Below are 6,000 nucleotides of genomic sequence, written 5' to 3'. Positions count from 1 at the left end.
CTTCTCACTTATTTGCCCCTTTTATTTACCTTCCCTATCTATCTATCTATCTATCTATCTATAAAGGAAATACCTTGATGCTGTAGAAAAAAATCAAACCTACAAAAGATTAAAAGTTAAAAATTAATAGACCCGCCCCACCCATGAAAAAATGCTCAACTCCACTAATCATCAAGGAAAAGCAAACCAAAACCATAAAGAGATATCACTTCACACCTGTCAGAATGGCCACTATTAAAAAGACAATAAATAACAAGCATTGGCGAGGATGTGGGGAAAAAGAAACCCTTGTGCACTGTTGGTAGGAATGGAAATAGGTGCAGCCACTGTGGAAAATGGTATGGAGATTGCTCAAAATATTAAAAATAGAACCACCATATGATCCAGCAATTCCATTCCTGGGCATTTATCCAAAGAAAATGAAAATATTAATTAGAAAAGATATAATGCACTCTACGTTCATGCCAGCATTATATACAATAGCTAAGATATGGAAGCAACCTAAGTGTCCACTGATAGATGAATGGATAAAGAAGATGTGGTAAACATATACAATGGAATATTACTCAGCCATAAAAGAGAATAAAATCTTGCCATTTGCGGCAACATGGATGGACCTAGAGGGTATTACACTAAGTGAAATAAGTCAGACAGAGAAAGACAAATACCGTATTCTTTCACTTATATGTAGAATCTAAAAAACAAAAGAAATGAGCAAACATAACAAAACAGAAACAGTTATAGATACAGAGAACAAACAGGTGGTTGCCAGAGGAGAGGTAGTTGAAATAGGTGAGGAAGATTAAGAGGTACAAACTTCCGGCTGCAAAATAAATGAGTCACACGAGTCACGGTATGAAATGTACAGTGAGGGGAACATAGTCAATTACTAAGTAATGTCTTTGTAATATCCTAACTAGACTTATGGTGGCGATCATTTTGAAATGTATAAGAAAAAAATCACTATGTTGTATAACAGGAACTAACATAGTGTTGTAAGTCAACTATACCTGAAAAACAAACAAGCAAACTCATAGAGAAAGAGATCAGATTTGTGGTGACCACAGGCAGGGGAAGGGCGGAGGGGGAACTGGATGAAGGTGATCAAAAGATACGAACTCCCAGTGATAAGTACTAGGGATGTAATGTACAACATGATAAATACAACTACCACTGCTGTATGTTAAATATGAAAGCTGTTAAGAGAGTGTTAAGAATCCCATGAGTTGTCATCAAAAAAATTTTTTTTCTTTAATTCTGTATTTGTATGAGATGATGTATGTTCACTATGCTTATTATAATAATCATTTCACGGTGTAGGTAAGTCAAATCATTATTCTGTACACCTTAAACAGTGCTGTATGCCAATTATATCTCAACAAACCTGGAAGAAAAACAAAGAAAAAATTAATGGTCCCCACCTCCAATGTCCATATATAATTTATATATAGATCTGCATATAAATGTACGTGACCTTAGAGCTTTTATTATATTTTTACTAAATGAGATACTATAAATATTGCTCAGCACCTTTTATTAAAAACAAAATATATCATGGATCTCCTTCTGGGTCAGCACACATAGTTTTACCCTGTTCATTTTTTTACTGTTGTAGCAAATTTTACATTTATGTACACTTACCAGGCACCGGGCTTGATACCAATAACAGAGAAATGACTGAAATATTGTTCATGAGTCTTTTGCTTTTATTGTTAATCATTTTTAGTTGGGCAGGTTTTTTTCTTGCTGTTTTATTGAAATAGAACATGCGCCATAATGATGCACAAATTTAAAACACACAGCTCAGTGAATTTTCACAAAGTAAAGGTGACCAACCGTCTGTTCAAGGACAGAATGCGACCGGATCCCAAAGCCCTCTCGCGCCTCCTTTTGGTAACCACTCCCCTGACTTGTAACACCAAAGCTCAGTTTGCCTGTTATTGAACTTTACACACTTGAATTTATACGACAGGGACTTAGCATTAGTCATCTCAGGCTGCCGTCACACCAGCCTGGTGGCTTACACAACAGACATTTATCTCCCACAGTTCTGGAGGCTGGCAGTCCGAGATGCGGGTGTCGGCATGGTGGGCTCTGGTGAGGACTCTCTCCCTGGTGTGCAGACATCTCCGTTGTATATTCACATGGTGGAGAGAGAAGGGGGGCAAGCTCTCTGGTCTCATCTTTCAAGGGCACTAATCCCATCATGGGAGCTCTAACCTCATGACCTCATTGAATACGAATCACCTCCTCAAGGCCCCACCTCCAAATACCATCACATGAGCATGGCTGGTGCTTCCATGAACGGATCTGGGCCTCTTTTGCGTCTGGCTTTTTAAAAATTATTTATATATGTATTTATTTGGCTGCATCCGGTCTTAGTTGTGGCGCTCGGTATTCGTTGCAGTGCAGGGGCTTCTCTCTAGCTGTGTTGCACTAGAACACCCGAGCTTAGTTATCCCGCGGCATGTGGGATCTTAGTTCCCCGACCAGGGATAGAACCCGTGTCCCCTGCATTGGAAAGCGGATTCTCAACCACTGGACCACCAGGGAAGTCCGTGTCTGGCCTCTTTTACACAACATTACACTTGTAAGAATTATCCCTGGTATCTCAGCCCCATTCATTTCTAACATTTCATTGCATCCCGTTGTAGGGATGTACTGTGATGTATTCAACCATTCTCCTCTTGATGGACTCCCAAACTGTTTCCTACTTTTTTTTTTTTTTTTGCGGTACGCGGGCCTCTCACTGTTGTGGCCTCTCCCATTGCGGAGCACAGGTTCCAGACGCACAGGCTCAGCGGCCATGGCTCACGGGCCCAGCCGCTCTGCGGCTTCCCGGACCGGGGCACGAACCCGTGTCCCCTGCATCGGCAGGCGGACTCTCAACCACTGCACCACCAGGGAAGCCCTGTTTCCTATTTTTTGCAATTACGAAAAGCATTGTGATTTTTAAAAAATCCTTATACATATGCCTGCATTGGCTGTTTCCACATGTTAAATGATAAGAAGTAGAACTGTTGTAACTACCTCACTTCACACACAGATGCCGGGACTCAGGGGGAAAACGTGAACACCTCAATGTTTCAGTGGGTGACCCCCCCAGGTTCACTGTGGGTGACCTCTCCAAGGTCACACTGAGTAGTCTGTCCAAGGTCACAGTGAGTAGTGTCCCCAAGGTCACAGTGAGGGAACGGCAGAGGCAGGGCTCGCAGCACACTTCCCTAACCTCCCATGCCTGCCCCGTGGAGTCCACACAGTCTCCATGGACTTCATTTCATTGAAAATATTCACTTGGAATTATTTATTCACACAACTTCTTGGAATCCCAAACATGCCTCAGGCCAGTTTCCTGACTGACACTAGAGCTGACAGCGCAGAGAGAAAACACTGCTGTTCCTTTATTAAAAGCAAATCAGGCAGCCAAACCGTACAACCTCTTAACCATTTTGTGTTTGTCCCACTTCACGCCTGACAGGATCTAAAGCAAAAGACTTGGACCTCTGGTTAATGGTAGGGGTTGAGGAGACGAACAGACATAGATGGAGATTCTGAAAGTTCACGGTGTTCCTTTTCAAGGTCAGGACATTGGGGGATTTTTCAGATTCCTCCACTTTCTTTTCCTTCGTCTCGCACCACTGTGGAGTAAGAGAATCGAATTTCCAAGGGATATTTTTCTAACTAAACATAAGCCTGTGCCACTATAAACACAGGGCTGTTGGGTTTTGTTTCTTATTTTAATAATAATTTATGTCCCATTTCAGCAATGGTCAAGGCAATAAAACTTTAAGAGAGAGGAAGAGAAAGACTGGATTAGTGCAAATCTCAAACCAAGCACACAACTCAAAAGGCTTCATATTCAGACTCAGAACTGAGAAGTTCACATCTCTGGCAACACACACCCTCACCCCTTCTCATCTCCTACAGCTCATTTCCCATCAACAAGTCTAATGGGAAAGGAAACAAAAGGTCCGGCCCAGGACAAATGTTAGTATTTATTCCAACAATACCTGGGAAACCTCTTGGAACTCACTGCCACCATCCCTGTCCTGAGTCCCAGGGTCCCTGTGCAGGCAGCAGGGCTCTGCTGCTCAAGAGAGAAGGCACCTTCCCTCCATTCACTGGGAAGACACCATTCCAAAGCTTCCAAGGAAAACGAACTGGTGCCGGGAGCTGTGGAATGGTGCATGCAGACCAAGGCGGTAAGGAGTCTCCTGTGGAAAACACGGGGAATCAGGGGATGCAAAGAGCCGGCCCCATGGTGACCTTGCCATCCTCCGCCTCCTCGCAAGAGCAAAAGCAAGCAGATGAGCCAAAGCTTGGATCTGAACTTTAAACGTGACCCCAGCAGGTTCTGTCCTCCTGCTCCGGGCTTCGGTGTCTCTGCTTGTGAGGTAAGGCTTAGCTGGTCCAGGCAAAGGGGACCTCCAGAAACTGCCCCCTCTCTCCCTAAAAATGTATTATACACACCAGAGGTAGGAGAGAAATAAAAAAGACTGATCAAGCTGAAGTTTGACGCAGAGGGTCTTTGGGACCATTCTGGCAAAAAGCCTGTTTGTGGATGGATCATTTCAACTCCCAGGCTCTCAGCTCCCCTGGACCAGCCACAGGCAGCCACTGCCCGGGACTCAGGGATGGAGAAACAGCTTCTCCACAAACAGTGATCACGCCCCCCCCAAGTCCCTGCCTGTGAGGAACTAATGTGATAGAAAGGAGTGGGGGCCAGGTGCCTCACATGCATCAGCTCACTGAGTCCTCACTACACCCTAGTGAGGTGGGAACTACCATTATCCCCATCTTAGAGACAAGGAAACTGAGGCACAGGGAGAGAACTGACTTGATCAAGTCCTGCAGGTGGGAAGTGGCAGAGTATGACTCGAATATGGGTTTCTCTGACTCTCACAACCTTCTCATTCATAGGATTTACCATCCTGTTTTATCTTTCTATAAATTTATTTATTATTTTTGGCTGCGTTGGGTCTTCATTGCGGCACAGGCTTTCTCTAGTTGCGGGGAGCGGGGGCTACTCTTCATTGTGGTGCGCAGGCTTCTCGTTGCAGTGCCTTCTCTTGTTGCAGAGCACGGGCTCTAGGCACGCAGGCTCAGTAGTTGTGGCTCACGGGCTTAGCTGCTCCGCGGCATGTGGGATCTTTCCGGACCAGGGCTCAAACCCATGTCCCCTGCATTGGCAGGCAGATTCTTAACCACTGCACCACCAGGGAAGTGCCACCATCCTGTTTTACAATTGCTTCCCTCATTACCAAGATTCTTTGGTACAGGCTAATGTATCCCCACATCTCTAACACTGCACTCAATAAGTATTTATTGAATGGGTGCATGGATAGATGGGTGGATGAGTGGGTGGGTGCGTGGGGTACATGGGTGGACAGATGGATGGATGGGTGGATGGGTGGGTAGATGGATGGATGGATAGATAGATGGGTGGACAGCTAGGTGGATGGATGGATGGATGGATGGATGGTTGGATGGATGGATAGGTGGGTAGATGCATGGATGGGTGGGTAGATGGGTGGATGATGGGTGGATGGGTGGATGGATAAATGCATGGATGGGTGAGTGGGTGGATGGGTGGGTGGGTGGATGGATGAGTCAAGATGAATACTTGACTCTGGTGCAGTAAGAAATCATTGAAAGTTTGAGGGCAGGGGAGTGATGTAAAGTGACATGTGACATAAAGAAACACAAGATTCAGCTTCTACCCTCAAGCAGCCTTTAATCGAGTTGGGAAGACATGGCATGGACACTTGAAATGTCTCTTAACACTGAGAGGCCACTTTCACTGAGGTGCTCTACACTTACAGACAGTGGATGTGACAGGAGATCAGATGGGAGGGACCCCATACTGCTCTGGGTAGGGATGAAATCAGAGGAGGCTGCCTGGAGGAGGAGGGGCTAAAGCTGGGCACTGAAGGATGAGAAGAATTAGATGGATGGGGAGGACGAGGGAACAAGGGAAGACTCCAAAGACCAGGCTGCTAT

The sequence above is a fragment of the Phocoena phocoena genome, chromosome 10, assembly GCF_963924675.1.
Source record: "Phocoena phocoena chromosome 10, mPhoPho1.1, whole genome shotgun sequence".
In the NCBI taxonomy this organism is placed as follows: Eukaryota; Metazoa; Chordata; class Mammalia; order Artiodactyla; family Phocoenidae; genus Phocoena; species Phocoena phocoena.
This window is presented reverse-complemented; position numbering follows the sequence as displayed.